At 35.0% G+C, this 24461-nt stretch overlaps 1 protein-coding gene across 1 annotated transcript in view; it reads right to left on the bottom strand.

The window, feature by feature from the left end:
- Window positions 1-24461, bottom strand: part of Agbl4 (AGBL carboxypeptidase 4) — a 1194123-nt gene that overhangs the window by 651711 nt on the left and 517951 nt on the right. The window lies entirely within an intron of this gene.

Below are 24461 nucleotides of genomic sequence, written 5' to 3'. Positions count from 1 at the left end.
CCATTATTGCTTCTTCTACATGCTTTTCCAACCTCTCTTACTTTTCTACTCCCAAACTTATTCACTACTCCATTAATAGTAAATCAGAAATTCAATATGAAAATCTTAATTGCTTGATTAAAAAATTAGGAACATTCTTAATCAAATGCTAAGGAGAAAAAGAGAAAAGGAGAAAAGGAACATTTTTGATCATCTACAATTTGTCCACCTCTATGCAAGATTCTATTATATGTGTTACTGCCCTATATTCTTACAAAATGCTTCAGAATAATATACTGTTATCCCTCATTTATCATGAGGAAACTAAGGTGCAGGAACTTACATAATTTTCCTAAGGCTATATGGCCAGTAGATGCAGTATAAAGCATGAGATATGAAGGCATATATTGATTTTATTACTTTGTCAGTATCACTTCAAAGGAGACATAAAGATGAATAAGATATCTGATTATATCTGACTCTGAAAAACCCACAATAAAGGAGATACTCACACTAACAGTAAATTATAATATGGAAAGTACAAAGTTAAGTGGCAAAGTCAGAATCTGAATTTCTCTTCCAGTTAGTCTACTGGATGCCATGTTTGCAAAAATAAAGTCCTCTTACATGTCAAAACTTTCATATAAATACTGTATTTTCAGTTAAGGATACACAATGGCTAAGAGCTACAGTCAGTAAAACTATCAAATGAATCTGCATTTTGTTAAACACAACAGTATAAATGTCCATTTGAATCCACGTTTTGTGAGATATATGATTGGTTCAGAGTATAGACAGGGGACCAGAATTTGGGACTAGACTCCCTTTGAACAACCTTATGGCTCTCCTTGAGTCCTTATCAAGACAAAAGGAAATTATTTATCTGAAGTTATCCCGTATTATGGAAATGAGTGCCAGATTTCTAACCTCTTCTCACATAATGTACCTTCTAACAGTGTCTGTACTGTTGACAACTGGAAAGCCAGGATAAAACATGCCTGTGTGGAAGTCTTACCCACAAGCGTGAGACTAAATAGGACCTTGAAGACAAATGACAAGCCTTCAGTTTCTCTATCTATCTAGTCATCCACCCACAGGAAAGAATGAAGTAGAGAGAGATGGAACTATATGTCTTAGTGTTTGTTCTATACTAGGTACATGATTTGTAACCTAAAAGTTAAATCAAGTATAGTGTTCAAAATCAGCAGAATCTTGCTTACCTCATTCTAGCCTATTCCTGTCTTTTCCTTCTTCAATATCATTTACCATTTTCTTTCTTATTTGTCCTAAATGTACTTTGCTCTTTTATATCCAAACCTTTTCTAAATTTTGCCTAGAAAATGTTTTGTCTATTTCCCATTTTTTTATTCTATTTAACTCTTTTGCACTTTAAGATCCATCTACTCTTCAAAACTCTCCACAGCTTATGCAAGAAATTGTTCTTTTTCCTCTGTGCTTCCATTACACTTGGTTTGCCCTTCCTTTAGAGCATTAAGCATAAAATGATATTTATTTCTTCATAATTAGCCAATGCTCCTTTGGTGACTGGTCCTAAACCTTATTTCTCTTGAATCCTCAGTGTATAGCATTGTACCTGGAACAGATGCTCAATCTTTATGTAAAACCCAATAAATGATGTTTGAATGAATGAATAAACAAATTCACCATCTTTGGTTGCATGTATCAGTGTATATAGACTCTTCTGAAATTGTCTGCTTCAAGTATATTGAATGAATTACAGCTTTTGTTCTGTTGTTTATAATTTTTTAATCAAAAAAAAAACAACTTACTGCTGAGATGTTCATAAAAGCCTTAAAAGCTGTCTAATTCGGTCTTCCTATTAGGGTAAAAATCCCCTTCCTGTGATCAGGAATCACTTATTCTCTGATTGCATAGCTCTAGTGATAGAGACTCCACTGCCTAATAAGGGAATTCAATCATTCTTTAATTATATTAATTATGGGTAATGTCAAACTATATTTTTCTATCATTCCTTCCTACTGATTCTGTTCCTGACCTCTAGAAAACTATTCTATTTGCATGTATTTTTCTCATTCATGAGATCTTTCCAGATATCTGATGAAGGACTAAAAAATGAAGTGGTCACTTGTACAAGGTATTCTGGGACCTCAGAAACCCACACTGGTTTCTGAGATGGAGCTAAGGAGGCAGATTTATCTATAGAGGCAGTTGGCAGGGCCAGTCAAGTTCAGTGATAAGAGATTGACAAATGTGGGATTACCCCTGGAAGAATCAAGGTGGTGGATACCAACAGAGGTAGCCAAGTTGGCACTCAACTAAGGGCAGGAGAGGATAGTTGGGCAAAAACATGGCATTAACAAAACAATCCATCCATGTAGAAAGATAAAATTTATAAGAGGACATCATGGAGTGGTTAATGTGATCCTGGACAGTAGTCAGGAAATTTAGTGTCAGAGAGGTAAAGGAAGATGCTGGTTCTAGCAAAAGTCCTCTGGATACAAGTCATTTTTGCTAATTGAATAGTCTTTATACTGTCTCACAACATTTCTTTATCAGCTCACTTCTCAATCAGTCACAAAATGATGATGTAAAATGACTTAATATATTGAGTTTAACTTTCTCCCTGGAATTGTCTCAATGCAGTGACTCCTCCATGGCCACCATGTCTTGTTCCTAAGACAGTTTTATACCACAAAGATCAGAAGTTTGCCAAGTACTATTGCATCCTTCCTTTTCTGTAATGCACAGGATAGTAACTCACTGAGAAGCAACACATTATTCTTTAATATGTTAACCACTGTCATGGTCTGGTAGCATTTATAAGGGGATTTGATGTATATCTCTTCCAATCAATCATAAGGTGAACTTTTGGGGAAAAGAAATCTAATCTCTATTTTTCTATGTTACTGGGAGACAGTTTTTCTCTTTTTTGTAACATTTATAAAAATATCAGTCTTTTACTGTTAAAGAAGACACCAGAAGATAGTCCTCTTAGCAAAACTCACCCCATGACATTGATGTCAATCTACCCTTCAAGTTTTATATCTTGCAACTCACCCTAAAGTTTCCCCTGGGGTTTCAACCATCTTATATTACATCAAAGGTCTCAGCATAACCCAAGTTTCTTCTAAATAATCAAAGTTGTCAAAGTTGGTAAGTTGAGATAGTAGCCAAGTCTTAAATTAGTATCAGGGGAGAGACTGAAATCTCTGGATTTTGCCATGGTTTCAAACCAAGCCATGACATCCATGAGAGAAGCAAAGTAAGTGATAGAGAAAAAATATATGTATCAGATGGTGAAAACTTTTTAAGAAATGCATGGCCCATAAGAGGCTTACATGGACAAATTATTCTTACATTGTTAATTTAGGAACAGGATTTAAAACTTACATAAAAGAAAACTTCCTAACACATTACAATGCTGAAAGACCCCAGTAAGTGGAATATTTGCTGTCTCCAAGAAAAATGGGAAAAATAACAAAACTCAAAGAACAGCTAACTTCTGAGCAATGTGTTTAGCTCATTCATTTTTGATTAATTTCTTGGGGGTCATTCAATCAGCAGGAAAGTTTGGTTGTCAAAGATTCCAAAGATACTCCTTTAACACGGGGCTGAGCAAGACATTTGGGTTGCTTTCCATTAGCCAATTGATCAATACTTTCCTGCATTTTTAAAAAATCCAGGGCAACTATTTATATCTGTTTAGGTAAAGAGGGAGAAAGTAGATATTTTTCTCATAATCTAAGCATGACTTTAAAACATTTTAATTATTTTTTGTGTGTATTCTTTAGAAGGGTATAAAGAATTTCAACCAGACCAGTATGAAGCATGTCTGGGTAATAAATATCTGGCCCACAGATAGCTATTAAAGTTCACTGGTTCTATTTTAAAACAAACTGCAGGAAGGTCACCTTGATAAAACCATTTCAGACACATTCTCAAATAGCTACAGGCTTTTATCTTAATGTCCAGAACCCATTGTTCTTAGAGCTGAAATGAACTGGAACTTAGAAACCAAACAGATAAATCTCTTAATAATTGAATTATACTTCCTTTGTCCTTGATACTTTTCCTGATCACTCTTTTCTGTGTGAAATGTTCTGTGCAAAACTATTCTGTTTCTTCAATTTCTTTCCATCATTATGTGGTAGGATAAAAATGGACCTTGCCTTCATGAAGACTTGGTTTAAATCCTGGATATACCACTTGACAGCTCCTTGCTTTGGACAAATTCCTTAACCCTTTTGAGATTCAAACTATTTCTGGGTAAAAGAGGAATAAAAACAGCTATTTGAAGATTATAGAGAAGATAATATTAGATCATATGCTAGAGCTTAACATACTTCTCAGCATGAAGTATATGTTCACTAAATAATATTTTTCTTCCCTTTTGTCCATTTCTATCGCCTTGTACAACATCCAGTGTTTCTTCTAAGTCTAGAGCCAACATAGCTTCATCAGATCTGGGACCCCAAGACCTAAGGGACTGTCTTCCTTCTTACTCTGAAGTTCTCCTTAGAAAGGTGGGCTTTTAAAACTGCAATGCTACAGATTTGCATCCCAGCTCCCCTCCTTCCAAACTGAGAGTAAATTCAGGCAAATCAGTTAACCCTTCCAGATGCTGTTTCTTCAACTTTCAATAAAAATGTTATACTTCTTATAGTTTTGCTGTGCTGTGAAGATTAAATATGTGAAAACCATATTAGGGAGATCCTGAGCTATCTCTACAGTGTACATTTAACTAAGTAATAAGTGTAGATTTATTACTAATATTTATTAGCAAGGATTTATACTAAGATTTATTAAGGTTCCTTTGTCCAACCTAAGCTAAATACAAAGGGGAGAAAAACAAAAACAAACAAACAAAAATCAGGATGAGGTGCTCTGCTCTAGCGAGGCATCAATAAAACCACATACTCAACACTTGTGGTTAGCATTGCCTAACTACCAGGCCAAACTACCCTAACTCAGTAAGCCTCTTCCCTTAGGGACAAAGGCCCTTCCATATTGCTTTCCACAACGACAGCAATATTTTTCCTCACAGTGTGGTTACTTTAGGCAGAAGATGATTGACTTATGGATATTTTGCTTATGTATGATTGATGGGCATGCCCCACTTAAACCCTATAACAGTTGCGTACATTCCAAAAATCAATTGAGCTACTGGTCTTCAACTTGAGGTTTGTCACCAGCCAGTTCTCAGCAGCTCCCAGAATCTGTGTGTTGATTCCACATCTCTACCCCCGACAACTGAGGTAGCCAAAGTAGCTGAGCAATAAATTGACCACACCAGTGACAGAAACTTATGCTAGACAGCAGATAAAAAACCCAAGACAGCCAATTATGCTGGACTTTAGTGACTAAGACTACATTTACCTATATGGACAATTGTTGGAAAGATTATTTTTCCAAGAGTATTTATATAAATGAAAGACCTAATTAACTCCTTAAATGCAAGAGTTAAGAAAAAAAATAAATACCCTGTAGCCTGTAAGAATACAACTTATTGTATCATTAGTTATTGCCAACTAATATTTCAGAGTTATAATATGCTAAAGTTAATATTCAGGCTTTAAAACAGGTGTATGTCAATTGACCAGACTTAGGCAAACTGCTGGTCTCATAATCCCTGAAGTGACTACTTTAAATATTATTCCTTGCTTGTTCAATTGCAGCCTTTGTGGCTATGTCTTAAAACTTACAATGTATGGATTTTCTTAATGTTTGACTTAAATTACTTCCAAAAGCCTTCATGGTCAGATAAGTGCTGATGGAAGGATGAGAACTAAGTAATGATGTTCTAGAAGACAATGTAATAAATGTGAGTGAGCCCTTTGCTCTATGGTTTATGGAGAGACAAATAAAAATGTGAGTGAGCCCTTTGCTCTATGGTTTATGGAGTGGCCTAAATGCCATGGCAATGAAAATGTCTGTAACTATGGCCAAACACAATGCATCCCAATAAAATTGGGAAAAGATTAAAAATCTTCTAATGAGTGTTTGGCGAAGTAATAATAATCCAGATTATTGTGTTGATTGTTTATGAAGATGATATGTTTTCTACTAATTGTTGTGAAGATGATATGTTTTCTACTAATTCTTTTTGTGTTCAATAACAGATCGGATTGATCTTGGACCAAGAGTCAAGTGACTAAAAGATAGAGGGGGAATATGTGGGAGAACAACCTTATACGTGACTGGGTTACACTCTCCGGCTGGGTGTTGAGGCGCTCTGTAGCAGAAATGTGACAGAGCTTTCCCCATCCTTCTTGGGTGAGGGGGTCGTATCTCGTGCATGGGTGTGTCTTGCTACAGCCCCATGGGTGAAGCTATGCTCACCTGTTCCTTTGTAATATAACCCCTTGCCCTGTTTAGGATAAAATCTTCCATGGAAATGCCTTGTGTGTATCCCCTTCTCTTCCTGTGCCCTTGGGTGTGGCCCGCTCAGGTGTCAGTCAACCTGCTGACAGTGGACATCTTGAGGATACTCAGCCCCTTGAAACCTGATCCCTTGCCTCATTTGAATGGCACAGTGACCCCAAAGGGGAAAAAAATCCCTTCCTTGGCCTTCAGTAGCTCATAGTCAGAAACAAGACATTTCACAAATTGAGAGCTGAAGAATACTTAGAGAAGTGTCTGGAAATGCGTTTAGAGGCCTCCTGCCACAGTGCATCCAGTTCTAAAGGGATTTCATGGTACTATAAACCATGAAGGACAACCATTCCTGGATTAATGAAAGATTTTTGTTTCAAAACAAAACAACACCAGGAAGTAATCAAATCTAAGCATTATAACTGGCTCTAAAGGTCACACAAATGACAGGATCCATTCTTCAACATCCTCTAGAGATGACAGCATGCTCAATACTTTCAGAGGCACCCAAATCCTCATTGACTGCTTCTGATTGTTAGAAAATACAAACTCACATGGAACTAAAACCAGAATTCTACATCTCATTTTTTTAAGTGGCTCCCTAATCCCCAAGGCAACTTTATAAAAGGCAAGAATAAATTTCTTCAAGATATGAAATTGAAGAATTTAGAAAAAGAGAAGGACACACTACCAACAACAATGCATGGGTAGCTTTTTACTCTTTAAAATCCATCTTCTTATTTTTTATCTTATTTGTAATTATCAGAGAAATTCTGTGAGAAAAATACCTTCATTGTGTAAAAATCTATTTTTTCACACTTTACATTTATTTTGAAGATGAATTTTGTCTTTCTTTTTTTTATTTTTTTTTTACTCTATAGGTTCTTTTTTTATTGGTTGTTCAAAACATTACAAAGCTCATGATATATCATATTTCATACATTTGACTCAATTGGGTTATGAACTCCCATTTTTACCCCAAATACAAATTGCGGAGTCACATCGGTTACACACTCACATTTTTACATAATGGCATATTAGTGACTGTTGTATTCTGCTACCTTTCCTATCCCCTACTATCCCCCCTCCCCTCCCCTCCCATCTTCCTGAATTTTGTCTTTCAATCAAAATAATATTTTTTTTTTCCTGAAGTTAATAAATAAATGTAAACCAAATTAAGATTTTGTAAAACTGATTTAAAAATACAGTTTTTCTTTCTTAGAAACATTGGAAGGTAGGACCTAGATAAAATCATGATCCAGAGAAAGATTTATACTGGAAAAATAAGAACTGGAATGCTTAAAGCTTATATTTTGGGTATTGTTCCTTTTCACTCTCTAGCTCAAGCATTCAGGATTATTCTTCCTTAAATAAAAGTAAGTCCAGTTTTAATGCTTTATCTAGAACCACCATAAGAAAACATGTATTAGAAAAAAAAAACACTGTAGCAATCAAAAATATTTCTTGACTATTATCCATTTCTAGAGCCTGAAATTTGCATCATTGTTTTTTCCTTTGGACCACATAAGCAATTACTGATGCAATACCCATATCAGGCATATTTGTATATGTTTTCTATAATTTTATGATTCACATTATTCCACAAATGATTTGAAGGGACCAAGGAAATGTAAAAAATTAAGTCATAAAGTTAAAAATATAATATAAAGTGAAGATCAGAAAAATGGGACAAAGTTGGAGAAAGAAAACATTGAGCACATTTGGATAGACCCTAATGTCCTATACAGAAGATATTGTTAGGTCATCAACTTTACCTTAAGTTTCCTGGCATCCTTAACAAAACAATTATTGATGCAATTGTTCTGTGTATAAAACTCACCTTAACTCATCTAAGGATAGAACTTATTTTCTAAGAGGAACCATGATCAGTAATCTCAGGAATTCTAAGAGAAAATACATTAACATTTTTGGAAGGAATAGGCCTCAGTTAAAGCCAACTATACATCAGACAAAATAATTCAAAATAACCTTTGTAAGCATATGGCTTCTTTCTGATAAATATTGATTCAGTAATATTTCCTCCAATTTATAGAGGTATGAATGGACTATACATTTTCCAAATAACCATCCAAATAACAAAGTAATTCCTATTAATTAGTAGATAATAAAGATTCTAGGGTGTCATTTTGGTAAGAGGTTAGAGAACAGGCATTGTGTTCTTGTCTGAAGAAAGACCCATATCCTCCAATCAGTGTGGCTGAATTTCACAAACACCAAGAAACCTAAGAAAACCTCACCTATCCAAGCACATCCCAATATCCAGGTGAAGTGTTATCCATAATTGAGGACTATGGTAGGATTTAGTAGTCACATTTGACTCCTAATTACTTTTAGTATAATAGGTATTACTTTATGAGCTTAGCCAATTCAGTCCTGGGTCCCAAGAACTCAGCAAACAGAAAAATAAATTTTGATAAATTAATGAATAGAGTGTGAGAAGATTTTAATATTAAATGGAAGGCTGGATACCTGGATATATTAAATAGTAAGAAACTTAAAAACTGAACAAGGGGTAAGAATCACATAGGAAAAGAAAGAGGGTATTGGTAGTGTTATGGGGGAAAGAAAGGCTTTATTGATGCAAACAGCAATAATGTTCTTGCCAGCCTGCAAGATATTCTAAGGCTTCCCACAGAGGTAAATGCATGTGAAAACCTTCTATCAAGTGTAAAAGTTTACATAGGGCAGCAATTCTTTAATTTTAGCTCCTTCTCAATTGTTCTGCTTTACTTTACTTCTATGATACCCTATTTTGCCTTTGAAATAACTTCTTGTGGGACTGACTATATAACTCATGAGGTTATACAATTATATGACAAAATGAAAACATAGGGCTCATGCTAAAAAAATTATTAAGAATTTCAGTAAGATAACAGTAGAGTATAAAACCAAGTATGAGGCTTTCTCAGGTTGCATACCCAGGAAGCCTAGATTGTCACTGTCTTCTGTATCATCAAATAGCTATCAATTGAGTACTCTTGAATTAGGTCATTACTACTCCTTAAGTATTATGGGACACAATTTTAGGCGATTTTGCATCAGTTATTGACCAGCCCTTCTTATCCTTCCTCTTTACCTTGGTATCTGCCTATGAGTTCTGACAGCAATGTATGCCCGTGATCATGACTATTCTAGAGAATAAGCATGGCAGTGAGGAGAAAGAGATGGCAATACTTTGAAAGGTCACAGCTGGAGTCAGAAGATAAGATTTGGAGGAACTGGGTCAAACAGATAGGCTCAAACAGGACCACTGTGTCATGCAGCAGTAAGGGTACCACCAAAACTTATGCTGTTTTTGTGATTTTGCCCAGAGATATTTGGCACACTAGAAGTTTGTTCTTAAAAATGAGAATAACTAGCTCAGGGAAACTCTGACAAACACTAGAAAATTCTGTCTTGCATTGTATCGAAGTTTAAATTCTCTGCTTTCACTTGTCTAGCAAGTTTATGGTCTTTATCTCTGATAAAAGATCTGTCATTAAATTATTGTGAGGACCTAGGATTCATTTAATTTCTATAAATCTCAACTTCCACATCAGTAAATGGGAATAATTTTGCTGTACCATTAAAGGCCAATTGCAAAGATCAAATACATTTTGTATAGTATATGTTCAGGAAATATTAAACCAACAAAAGTCTGTATTGTTGAAACTTTTCTGTGAAGTCTGAACCTTATTCTTTCTCATTTTAAGTATATCTTTAAAAGGTACCCCAGTACCTATTCAAGGGTCTTCAGTCATCCATGAACAAGCAGAAGATCGCAAGACACAGAAGGGCCAAGAAGGAGTTTGAAATATCTCCTGTCAGACCTGAGTATATCACACTCTATGTAGTCCTGGAATTCAACACTACTAAATCTCAGTTCTCTTACTATACACACAAAACAACAAGGATTCTGTGGGGATACAGAGATGAGTCAGACACAATCTCTATTCTCTTGGGTTCACAGTCCAAAAAGAGTTTCATGTAGCAGAGGACAACAAGATTGACTAGGAATGGGGCAACAGAGAATTGTAGCAATGAACTTCTTAATTAAGTTTTTCTTTCTCTTTTTCTTTCTTTTTTTGTGTGTGATATATCTGGTTTCTGAAAAGTTCATGTATTTGTGGCTGCATATACATTTATAAATAGATTTAAATAAGATAAAACAAACATTCTAAAAAAGAAAGCAAAAGTCAGATGATGCCAAATATAATAGAAACAGAAAAAAAAAACATAATAGTCTTTAAGTCTTATTCCTGATGTCTTCCATTCATTCTTCTATACATTTAACCAAACGGAATTTATTGGATACTGGCCAAATGTAAGCCACTGGGTGACAGGTGCAAAAAAAGATGAAGAATGAGGCATGGATCCTACTTTCAATATTAGAAACACTTAAGTTTCTTTCTTGTTCACTAGGCTACAACTTCATCAAAATCAAATACTTTCTGGCAATAGAAACTATTAGTAGAATTGATATGATAATTAAAAAATGAATTTTCTTATATGTCTCAGAAGCCTCAGTTTAATGTCCCGTTCTTCAAAGGGAAAAATCATAGCTGCAAAGATATATGCTATTTTTGTTGCTTCACTAATAATCAGAACAAAATAATAAAGAGTAGGCAAAGAAGCCATTACATAGATTGCTAGTCAGACAGATTAATCACAGAGTTCCACTGTAGTCACAATAGGTCTTCAAGTGACTCCACTTTCCTTAATAAGGATAGGCTCTCTGGGTGGGGCAAAGTTAGAGAAGCTGCCAAATTGGTTTTGGCAATCATTCCTATTTTGGCACAGCTCACAGAATTCAGTTAATTGGGAGTTCATTTTTAGTAAATGAACTTCGGTGTGGGTTATCTGTGACACAAAGAAATTGGTTTCCCCTGGATTATAGGCTCATCCTAGATAAATGCTCCTTTTCTCTGAGGCAATAAGAGGTAGTGGCTACCAACAATCATACTTGGCTCTCATATGCAGTTTGCTGATGACCAATTCAGAGAAAGTGGTCTCTGGAAGACAGGTATGAAAGGCTTTGGACAAAACTCTCAATCACTTTGAAAACTGAAATCATTTCAGTACTGACTTTACTGAGTTCTTCCAAGGTGTTATGATGACTGTTTTGTTGTGGTGGTGTTCTTGTTTTCTTTTTTAATTCCCAAGATAACCATATTCATAGCTTAGAGATGAGAAAACCTGGGCTCAGAGAAATTAACCACCATGTCTGTCTTCATGGGAATTTAGAAGAGATAGAAATGAAACATACACATCCCTCTGTTAGCAAAGTCCATACTCTTGCTTTTTCAGAACCTTAGGCAATGCAAGAGTAGGTAAAAGCAGTCTATTGTTGACAAACATTTTCAATTCATTGATATTTCCAGCCTTAATAAATAATGAGGTCAAATGCCAAATACTAAAATGCTAAAATATCAGAATGTACATAATACTTGAGTAAATTTTTATGATAATGAATGGATTAAGGTACACAGAGATATTAATATTTAGGGAAATTATACAAAATAGTTTTTATCTATTGTAAACTATGTTGAATATTTGATAATCTACTCTATTATTATGTCTATTGGAGATGTTATGAAAGACAGGATGAGTCTCTTCTTAGATGATGCTATATCTGCAGAGATGGTTTGAATCAACACCCATGTCTTAGTGACAACAAATCTCTATATCCTTCTTTGATGTCTCTATTGATATACAGATTTATAAGTTCACCTTCCATCTGTACTCTTTTTCCTAGAAGCTCTTATGCAAAAATGGACACATTATTTCTTTTGCCTCATTTCAAATATGCTTCTCCTCTATTGTTATTTATCCTTCTCCTCTCTCTGTGAATGCACCATCTGCAACTTCATACCCTGAATAATCACCTAACAGTCCTCCCAGACTATGTTGCCTTTACTTACCAATCACCAAGTCCTTCCTTAATTTCAAATTTCTAACCTTGACATATGTATATGTCTTTTAGAGTTCTCTTAGTCTAGACAGCCTGCTGTAATGAAATGGCCTGGCTAGGTGTCTTATAAAACAACAGAAATTTATTTCTCACAGTTATGGAAGCAAGAAAGTCCAGGATGCAAGGTGCTGACATATTTGATGTATGGCAAGAGATCAGTCAATGGTTATAGCTGTACCTCACATGGTAGATGGGGCAAGGGCAAATTCCATGGCATTTATAAGAATGTTAATTCTGTTCATGAGGGCTCCACCTTCATGACTTAATCATATCCCCCAGGTACCCCACCTCCTAATGTCTCTACCTTGGTGATGTTGGTTTCAACATGTGAATTTGGGGGTAGGACATGAACATACAGACCATAGTAATACTATTTGACAGAATTTAGAGTCATACATATGGTTTTGGATAATTCAAATATATGTATCCAAAACTATCGATTTTATAATAGTAAGAATAACATCATTATTTTTCTTACCACTTTATCCTCTTCACCAATAACAGTGACTGTCTCTTGTTAGACATTTAATAACCATGTGTAGAAAGGATGGATAAATCTATTTCCTACTTGCTATCCATGCTGCCACACTCCTGGTTTAGAATCTTATCCTTTTCACCTAGTCTATAACAACAGGCTCCTAACTGGTCTCCAGTCCATCAAAAAAGTCATCCTACATTCTTCTGCAAGAGTGAACTTTCTCAGATACTTATCACTAATCATTTCTTTTTTTTTTCTAAGTGAGAGCTGATTCATCCAAACCACTTAGGATGGTGTTACCTTGATCTGTAATATAAAGAACCCTGTACTAAATAGTAAGGAATCTTATTTTAAGTGAAGGAGACATCCTTATATCATTTAGCATATTCTGAAATTTCTGAAGTCATAGACATTCTTTACAATCAATGGAAATATATGGTCTTTGTAGTATGTTTATCAGTTTTCTATCACTATAACAAAATACCTGAGATAATCAACTCATAAGCAGGTGAGAAGATCAATGGAATAGAATAGAAGACACAGACAAACCTACAAAAGTAGAGTTACCTCATACTAGATAAAGATGCCATAAACATACATTGGAGAAAAGATAGCCTTTTCAACACATGATGCTGTGGAAACAGGAAATCCACATGTAGTAGAATGAAATTTAACCCATATCTCTCACCCTGCACAAAAACACAACTCAAAGCAGATCAAGGATCTAGGTATTAGACAAGAAATTTTGTACTTATGGAAGAAAATGTAGGCCCAACACTCCAATATATTGTCTCAGGAACTGACTTCCTTAACAAGACTCCTAAAGCAGATGAAATAAAATTGAGAACCAATAAATGGGATAGTATCAAACTAAAACAGTTCTTCACAGCAAAGGAAACAATTAAGAGCATTAAGATAGAGAATAGGAGAAAATCTTTTCCACCTGCACCTCAGATAAAGCATTAATTTCCAGGATATAAAAAGAACTCAAAGAACTTAACACCAAAAAACAAACAAACAAACAAACAAAAACCCCTCAAATAACCCATTTAATAAATGGCCAAGGAACTGAACAGACACTTCACAGAAAAAATATGAATGGTCAACATACATGAAAAAAAGTTCAACATCTCTAGCAATTAGAGAAATTCAAATTAAAACTACACTGAAATTTCATCTTACTTCAATCAGAATGGCAATTATCAAGAATACAAGCAACATAACTGTTGGGGTAAATGTGGGGAAAAAGGTACACTCACTCATACATTGCTGGTAGAACAGCAAATTGGTGCAACCACTCTGAAAAGCAGTATTGAGATTCCTTAACAAATCTGGAAGGCAACCACCATTTGACCTGAGTATCTCAATCTTCAGTATATATCCAAAGTATTTAAAATCAGTATACTATAATGACACTGCCATTTCAATATTTTATAGCAGCTCAATTCACAATAGCCTAGCTGTGGAACAAAACTAGGAGCCCTTTAGCAGATAAACAGATAAACAAAATGTGATATATATACACAATGGAGTATTACTCAGCCATAGAGGAGAATGGCTTTATGACATTTGCCAGTAAATGGATGAACCTGCAGACTATCGGCTAAGTGAAATAAGCCAGTCCCCAAAACCCCCAAATTGAATTTTTTCTCTGATATGTGGAAGGTAACCCACAAGAAGGAGGAGACAAGAATAGAAATTCAATAGATTAAACAGCGGGGAATGGAGGGAAAGAAGAGGGGTTAGTAAAAGGAAAGACAATGGAATGTATATGACATAATTTTTCTATGTACATATATGAAAACATCACAGTGAATCCCATCATAATGTACATCCACAAGAATGGGTTCTAACTAGAATAAATTCTATTCCATCCTTGAATAATTATATCAAAATGGATTCTATTATTATATTTAACTAAGAAGAATCACTTAGAAAAAGGTTTATTAAGGTTCACATGTTTGGAGATTTCTTGCCATGATTGGTTTGCTGCATTGCTTTGGGCCTGTAGCAAGGCAGCTCATCATAGTGGGAGCACACAGTAGAGCAAAACTATTACCTCATGGCCAGGAAACAACATACCTCATTCTTCTTTAGGGGCATGCCCACAAGGATTTAAGGACTTCCCACAGGCCCCACCTCCCAGAGGTTCTACTACCTCACAGTAAAGCCATCCTGGGGATCCAACCTTTAACACATGGATCTTCAGGGACATTCAGGAACCAAATCTTAACTTGAAAATATATTCACAAAAATTTGAATACAATATCAGTATTTTCTTGGATATGAAACTGAAATCTGATCTCACACTAAGACCTGTGACTTAGCTGTGTGACCTAAATCATGAATCAAACATTAATGGTTATAGTGTCCTCTTTACAATGTTCATTAAGCCAAGGATACCTTTAAAATGCTGGTGTCATGTACTTGGAGCTCATGATCTCTCAAAAACCTCCTTACTTATGCAATTTCTTGTTTTCAATTTCTCCTTACACCTTCATCACATCCTACTACTGTAGGAGAACATAAAAATTCAAAGTGATGTCACTTTGATATCCATAGTATTTCTATGTGGCTGTTTGCACTTATTAATCTTGTATTAGAACAAAGGGCATGTATCTGTACTGTCTCCCTTATCTTTAACATTTCAGAAGAGTACAGGAAAAGTGTTACTAATCTTTATGTGCATAAAATACTAAGCACAGAGAAGGAATTCAGTAAATATATATTGAAGTCATTCTATAAATATTTAATAAAAACCTATAATATGCCAAACATTGTTCTAGGAATGTGGAATATATCAATAAACAAAGCAAAGATTCCTGTCTTTGTGAAACTTACACCCTAGAAAGAGGAAACAGAAATAAACAATACATTTTTAAAAGTAATATTTATGTTTATTAGAATAGGATAAGAACTATGAACAAAAGCAAAAATTAAAAATAAGCCCAGGCAACAGGGTTCAAGTGTACTGGAGTAGGGAAGCTTTAAAAATTTCAATGAGACACCTAAATAGACTCCATTGAGGGAAAATCTGAGCGAAGTTAAAGAAGGTGAGTAAGTTTGTTTCTGGATATGTAAGCTGGGAGCTTTCTAGGGAAAGAGAATAGCCAGTATAATTGCCCTAAGACAGGAGTGTGTCTGGCATGTTTGAGGAACATCAGAGGTCAATAAAGTTGGATCATGGTGATCAAGGGATAAAGTAGCAAGAAATGAGGTGAATAGAGATGTAGAGGTATGTAATGATCTTACTTGACTGTTAAAAGAATCATTCTAGTGGCTACAGAGTGTAGTGATATGTGGGTAAAAGCAGGGGGCCCAATTAGGAGTCATTACAATAATTCAGCAGAAGACTGTGATGGCTCAGATCAGTTCAGTTTCTGCATCACTAAGGGTATGAAGAAGACAAGATTGTCTCCACCTCCAGAAGCTCCCAGTCAAAACCTGTTCTGAACCTAATTTCTAGCCTCATGACCTAACTTAAGACATAAGTTTTGTTTATCTTTCCTAGTCCCAGCACACAGTATTATAGCTAGCCCAAAGTGCTCACATTTCCCAAACGCACTTTGCTTTTTTTGCTTTTTCCAGCTGTTTTCTTCCATTGCCTAGACATTCATTTCTCAAGCTTGTTAAACTCACAAATTTCAACCCTTCTCCAAAACTCTACTCAAATGTCACCTTTTCAGTAAAGTTTTCCCAAATAATCTTTGCAGAACTGGTCACTCTCCTCTGTTTCCTTGGCAGCCTGTACATACCATTAATCAAGGTATATTATAAATATATTCCTTTAAGATGATATATTACAGATACTATGATTTTAATCAATATCTACATTTAGCAAAAGGCTTTGCCTTCATTTGCCAAATATTTAAAAAGAGAGATTAAGGAAAAAGAAAATACAGCCATATTTTTCTCTTTTATTTTTTCCAATGGTGGGAATCAAACCCAGGCAAGCAAGTGTACCAGCCAGTGCTCTATCATTGAGCAGTGAACACAGTCCAGTACAGTCACTTTTGGAAGGTTGCAACCTGTTTGAGAAACACTACCTACATATAGTTCTTTTTAAAGAGACAATTAGAAACAAGCAGAATGAGTACCACTCAGGTTCCCTGCATATTTTTCAGCATATGTTCAGCTCCAGAAATAGGCATAAAAACTAGGGTGGATGACATGGTCAGTGGGAATCAGTCATCTACAATCGTCCTCTGATCAGAACAAGCATCTGGATTCCTTGATCAAAGAAAGGTCTTTTCAGTGTTGGGGTCCTGACCTTTGAAGACTGCTGGAGATATACCAGGGATACAAATGTGCTGAGCTGGACAGAATGGGCAACCAACTCTGCTCTGGGGAGTGACTCAGCATGGACTTGGGCTGGCTTATACAGCATTAGGTCAAAGAGGACATGGGCAGGGGAGAGACTCAGAGACTCTGGGAAACTAGCCAGACATGATGACACTGAAGTCTAAACTAAAGGCAGGTGGGTAGGGAAAGGGGATATTAGGTTGGACTGGATGACTCATCCCATCTTATATATATTTCACTTAATCCTCATACTATACCAAATATTGGTATTATCCTCTTTTATAGACTCAGAAATTGAGAATAGCAACATTAAGCAACTTATAAAGATTCATACTGATGCCAGGTATCACCTGTGTCCACACCTAGGTCTGTTTGTCTTCAGATTTTTTCAGTTCGGGACTGGAGCTATCCATATAGCAGCTCTATTTAGGGTTATTACCTTTGGCCAGAAGGGAGACCTAAATTTCAGACACAGTTCTATCCACCTTGCTCTAAGTCTTCCAGCAAATCATTTCTCCTCTCCAAGCCTCACTTTCATTGTTCATTCATTACGAGTTAGGACCAGGTGATCTTTAATGTGTCTTCAAATTCTGAAATTTTATGATATTTAGCAAGTCTTTTAAAGATGTTAGTGTATTCTTTCTTCCCTCCTTCCCCCATTCTCTTACCACCCTCTACACACACCCACATGCCATCTTAAGAAGCAGTGTATAAAGAATCTTTTATACTATCCAGTTTGGAAAGAAAAGTTTGACAAAGGGTAGAGTCTCCAGGGACTTTATCACTGTTGATTCATTCAGAGCTATATATCTCCCCCCACATTAAATGTCTCATCTTCTTTGTTTTCGTTAGGAAAAACTACCCTCCACTCAGCAAAAGAGAGCTGCCTTTATCTTACACAATTTACTCTTTTTAAATTCTATCTTGGGGTTTCAGTCACACTAAAAAATTCTATTCAGCATGTAATTGGAGTAAATATAATAGAAATATTGAAATAAAAATAATATTCTCCCTAATATATTCATTTTAATTGTTCCTTTTCTTCTCACCAGAGTGAGTGGGAGATAATCATTTCTATTTCAGTTACCTTTTCTTTAAATTGCATTTTTAAAATGTGCTATTTGATGAGCCTAATTTTTTGCTTCTTTTTCTAACTTCCTAATACTAAACCATATCTGGATTCAATTTAAATAATGTTATTGTTTCTGATATACTTGATTATAAGCCAAAGAGCAAAAAAGTATTCTGTTTATGACCCAAGTATCCTTATTAAGTTCTTTTATCAAATTAGAGTTTTCTAGAATGGGTTGGGAAAAAAACAGATTTGGCAGTAAAAGAAAACTTTATTGGACAGCCATTAAATTCTAAAGATAATTAAAAGAGGAAAATTGAGAGTAATTTTTTTTCTTATTTTTTTACAATACTTTTTTTTACAATACTTTCAGTATTGTAGATTGAACCCTGGGCCTCAATTACAAAATTTGCTTAGTTATTCAACAAATAAGCAGTAGAATTTGGCTTCTAGAAGTTGGTTCCAGAGAGTGGGATCAGCTAGAAAAATGGCATTGCTGGGAAGGAGTTTGTCTTCTCTCAAATACTTTTTAATAATTGTTAAACTTAATAATCCTCTTATGAGACTCCTGGAAGTATGATCTTCAAGATTAGACCCTATCTCAGATCATTTTGCTAGAGCTACTGTCCTTTCCCAAGCTTAGAGACTCTCGGGCTTGCTAGCAAAACTGCCTACTTGTCAGCTGCCAGGTGAAAGAGTTGGATGTACGTTACTACCAAGCAAAATCTGTCTCAGATAGGCCAGAAAAACTCCTTTCCTAGGAGGAACAGAAAATGAAGTATCTAAATGGTATCACTAACCTGGACACATACATACAAATATACATACAATAAACACATACCTGTACATGTTGTTGTGGATAACCCCGTATACCTATACATACCATATACAGCCATACAGCTAGCTCATTTCCCCTCCCCCATATATACACACTCACACACACAACACTGGAGAACAAATATAAGAATTGAAAAGAAATTTGACTCTATATACTGCTGAAGGAAATCTAAAGTATTTCAGTCAGTTTGAAAAACAGAAAGTTCCTCAAAGGGTTAAAAAGAGTATGCTACAACATAGCAATCCCATTCCAAGATAAATGAAAAAAAATTTTGTTTAAACAAAAACTGGTACACAAAAGTTTATGTTAGCATTATGCATATTAACAAAAGGTAGAAATGAACAAAAAACTTATCAGCTGATAAAAGGATAAACAAAATGAGAAAATGTGATATTACCCACATGATAGAAAATTATTCAGTCATAAAAATAAATAAAGTACTAGTATAAGTTACAACATGTATGAACATTGAAAAGAGGCTAACATTAGCCTCTTTTCAATGAAAATTTCATATAAATATAATCATGTAAGATGTGGGCTTTGTGAAATCAGTCATAAAGCCCACATCTTACATGATTATATTTATATGAAATGTTCAAAATAAGCAATGCTATAGAGATGAGAAGTAGAGCAGGCTCCCTAGGACTGGAAGTTGGGGAAACAGGATGGATACTAATATGGACCCACCATTAATGGGTGTTAAAAGGATAGGTTTTATAATTGGGGGTATGAAAACTTCATAAAATTTATTGTATCTGTTGCTAGACACACATCTCTGAATGTACCAAAACCCACTGAATTGTAAACTTTAAAATATGTGAACTACATTTACATGAAATATAGATTAATAAAGCTATTATTAAAATAAAGTCTTAATAAGAACTGTATCTAGTTGACACATATGGAGATATTACAATATTATAACCCCTAAATTCAATGGTATTCCCAATGTTAATAATCTGAGAAACTCTGTACTCAAGAAGAATATGATCTGCATAAAATCCAGGGGATAATATTGAATTATTTTTGCTTTGTCAATTATAAATAAATTTTAAACCATGAAAGCAATTATATGCATTTTTGAATATTTTTCCAAAAAAAAGGACACCCAGAGGAAGAAAAAGCAAACAAAATACCCAGATAAATCACTAAATATATTTGTTATATCCTTTATATAACATATGCATATGAAATTTTGTTTTTTAAAAATACTCTTTCACAATATAATGTTTAATAAGTTCATTGATGTAACAAATATATATATATCCCCCACTGATGTGTATTTAGATAATTTATAATAATTTCCCCAATTATAATGAACATGCTATGAAAATCTTTAAACAGAAATCTTGGAGCATCTCTCTGATTATTTCTTTCATCATCATGAATCTAAATACCCAAACCTAGCAAAGCAGCAGGCAAATGTCAGCTCATATTTTGACTTGATTAATCACAGGGGGAAAGAAAACAGATCTTGAAAATCCTTAGTTTCTATTCCTAGTCCAACCATTTAATCACCATAAAAAGTAAACATATGGCCCCAAACAAATGCAAGCTGATCTAATGTTTTTCAGAAAATAATGACTTAATTGTAATTCAAGTTTTTGATTTATAAGCAAAAAGATTAGTAAAGGCCCAAAAGTAGTAAACCAGGTCAGTAAATATAAATAATGAGAACTGAAGTTCAGATGGCCAATGCAGTTGCCCCAAATCAGATGTGTAATGATTGACAGAACTGGCACTAAAACTAAGGCTCTATGATTGCAAACTCAATGCTTTTTCTAGTAGATCACATTGCTTTACAAGTCAGACACTATCCTCAAGGAATCTGTAATTTTTGATGGTAAGTAAGGAACATGCACAAATAATTGTAATTATAGCAAAGTAAGATAATGTTTCAAACATAAAATGGTTCAAACATATATTTCCTTGTAGAATCAAGGAAACTCTTCATGGAGGCTGTGATAAGTGATATAAGCTGGTGAGGATGAATTCATCCAATCATTTAGTAAATACTTGAGTAACTATTTGTGGAAGTGGCACAGATTCCACCAGTTAAAAACCAAAACCCATATGCTTTACTTCTTCCTGCCCATCAGATAAATATCATTTCACAATTTTCTTAGCAGAGAGATGTAGCCATCTAACTATGTTTTAGCCAACGGCATTTGACTGAAAGTAATAGGAGCCACTTTCTGGGGTCTAATGAAAAGTTCCCATTTGGACTTTTCCTAACTCTCTATCTGGCTGGCCAGAATAGATGTAAGCCCAGATGACCCTGGAAACTATGCATTAAAGATGACAGTCAGTCTGCAGTACAAGTCATTGAATATCATTGTGTTGTGGTCTATTTGACTCTTGAAATTGAGATGAGTTTGTTTGATGAACGTAGATTCTCCATTGTTCGGGGCATATATAATTATAATAATTATGTTTTGTTGATGTTTGGTTCTCTTAAGCAATGTGAAATATCCTTATTTATACCTTTTGATTAACTTTGGCTTGAAGTCTGCTTTATTTGATATGAGGATGGAAACCCCTGCTTACTTATGCCATCCCTGTGAGTGGTATGTTTTTTCCCAAAATTTTACCTTCAGTCTGTGGATGTTTTTTCCTATGAGATGAGTCTCTTGAAGGCAGCATATTGTTGGGTCTTTTTTTTTTAAATCCAATTTGCCAGTCTAAGTCTTTTGATTGATGAGTTTAGGCCACTAACATTCAGGGTTATTCTTGAGACATGATTTGCATTTCTAATCATTTTTGTTTATTTTTGGTTTTTAACTTGACCTGGTCTCCTTTGATTGGTTTTTCCTTTGGTGTAAGATCTCTCTCTGCTGATTTTCATTGTTGTTTTTCATTTCCTCCTCATGGAATCTTTTGCCGATGGGTTCAATAGTGCAGGCTTTCTAGTTATAAATTCTTTTAACATTTGTTTATCATGCGAGGTTTTAATTTCATCATCAAATCTAAAGCTTAGTTTTGCTAAGATATAAGATATAAGATTATATAAGATTCTTGGTTGGCATCCACTTTCTTTCAGAGCTTGGTATATATTATTCCAGGCTCTTCTGGCTTTGAGGGTCTGAATTGAGAAATTTGCAGAGATACTAATTGGTTTCTCCCTATAAGTAATCTGATTCCTTTGTCTTGTGGCTTTTAAAATTCTCTCCTTATTCTGTATGCTAGGCATTTTCATTCAAATGTGCCTTGCTATGGATCTGTTGTGATTTTGTACATTTGGTGTCCTCTAAGCCACTTGTATTTGATTTTCCAATTCATTCTTCATGTTTGGAAAATTTTTTGATATTATTTCATTGAATAGATTGTTCATTGCTTTGGTTTGTAACTCTATGCCTTCCTCTATTCCAATAATTCTTTTTTTTCTTTTTCTTTTCTTTTATTTTGAGATAGGATCTCACTAAGTTGCTTAGGGTCTTGCTAAATTGCTGAGGTTGGCCTTGAACTTGCGATCCTCCTGTCTCAGACTCCTGAACCACTGGGATTACAGTCATGCACCACTGAACCTGGCTACTCCTATAGAGTTTAAAAATATATTTCTTTTTTTTATTAATATATGGCATCAGAATGCATTACAATCCTTATTACATATATAGAGACAATTTTTCATATCTCTGGTTGTATACAAATTACATTCACACTAATTCATGTCTTCATATATGTACTTTGGATAATAATGATCCTCACATTTCACCATCATTTATAACCCCCATTCCCCCTTCCTTGCCCTCCAACTCCTCTGCCCTATCTAGAGTTTGTCTATTCCTCTTATGCTCCCTCTCCCTATCCCACTATAAATCAGCCTCCCTATATCGAAGAAAACATTCAGCATTTGTTTGTTTGGGGATTGGCTAACTTCAATTAGCATTATTTTTGTAACTCCATCCATTTGACTGCAAATGCCATGATTTTATTCTCTTTTATTGTTGAGTAATATTCCATTCTGTATGTATGCTATCCCAATAATTCTTAAATTTGGTCTTTTCATGTTATCCCATAATTCTTGAATGTTTTGCTCATGGTTTCTTACCATCTTCATTGTGTGGTCAACTTTATTTTCAAGATTATATATTTTATCTTCATTGCCTGAGGTCTGTCTTCCAAGTGTTCTAATCTGTTGTGATGCTTTGTATTGAGTTTTTAATTTGGTTTATTGTTTCCTTCATTTCAAGGATTTCTGGTTTATTTTTTTTTCAGACCTCTATCTCTTTATTGAAGTAATTCTTTGCTTCATGCATTTACTGATGTAGTTCTTTATCAAAATAATTTTTGCTGCCTGTATTGTTCTCTTATATCATCCTTTAATTTGCATAACATCTTAATTATGTACATCCTGAACTCCTTCTTTGACATTTCTTCTTCTGTACTGGTCATGGATTCTAATAATTTAGTATCTTGGTTTGTTTGGGGAACTTTCTTCCCTTGTTTTTTGATCTTGTTCATGTGTCTTCCCTTCTAGCACTGCAGATTTGAAGTGTTATAGTTTTTACCCTGTAGGTTTATAATGTCGTGCAGGGTTCCAATATCTCTCCTTTAAGGGGGAGATCAATATTAGCAGATCCAAAACAAACAATATAAAGCCTTAAACCATATAACTCCTCTTAAGACATTTATGGTTTTGTCACAATATACAGAAATGGTACAATGTACATAGCAGGTTTGCAGAAGGGTCTGCAGTTACTAATGGTAGACAAAGAGAGAACCAGGGGTGGGGTGTAGGATGAGATGTTAGAGAGGTAGGAGGTGAGGATACAGAGTTATTAGATTAGAAAGCATGAAAGAGGGATCAAAAGAAGTTGTCTAGTAGCAGGAGAAAAGAGAGAAAGTGACTTTTGAGGAGACAAGTAAGTGGAAAGACAATAGAGTACAAAAAAACAAACACATGTAAAAATTAAGAAAAATAAAAAATGTGGAAATGGGAGATAAAAGAACATACAACATAGCTGTAATATACTATTCAGACATCCCAGTTCTCAGTAGCCTAATCCATGAAAAATACTTGGTTTCACAAGTGTTCAGGTTGTGAAGGTGAGAGAAAAGAAAAAAAAAACTCAAAGGAAAATTAAAGGATTATCTCTGTTGGAGTTCAGTATCTTTCCTGCTTCCCTTCTCATCCAATAGGTGATGTTGTCTGTGGTTTGCTGGTATCTCCATCCTTAGGATGGTGAAGGTTATTAGGGTGGGTGGGTTGGTTTTAGAGGAAGAACTCCTGATGTAGAGTATAAACTTGCTGGTCCCCAATGGGAGACTGTACCCAGAAACCTCCTTTGGGACCCACTCATGTACTGTAGGCACCTGGTCTCATCTCCTTATATCACCTGTAGACCTCACAATCCTTTGTCTCTACTTTAGCCTCTAAATTGTATCTCATTCACCCCCTCCCTTTCTGCTTCCCAATCAGGAACCTCTCTCTGCAGAGGTCTTGTGGGCTGTGTTCTGGGACCTGCAC

Source organism: Callospermophilus lateralis, chromosome 7 (genome assembly GCF_048772815.1).
Source record: "Callospermophilus lateralis isolate mCalLat2 chromosome 7, mCalLat2.hap1, whole genome shotgun sequence".
In the NCBI taxonomy this organism is placed as follows: Eukaryota; Metazoa; Chordata; class Mammalia; order Rodentia; family Sciuridae; genus Callospermophilus; species Callospermophilus lateralis.
This window is presented reverse-complemented; position numbering and strand designations above follow the sequence as displayed.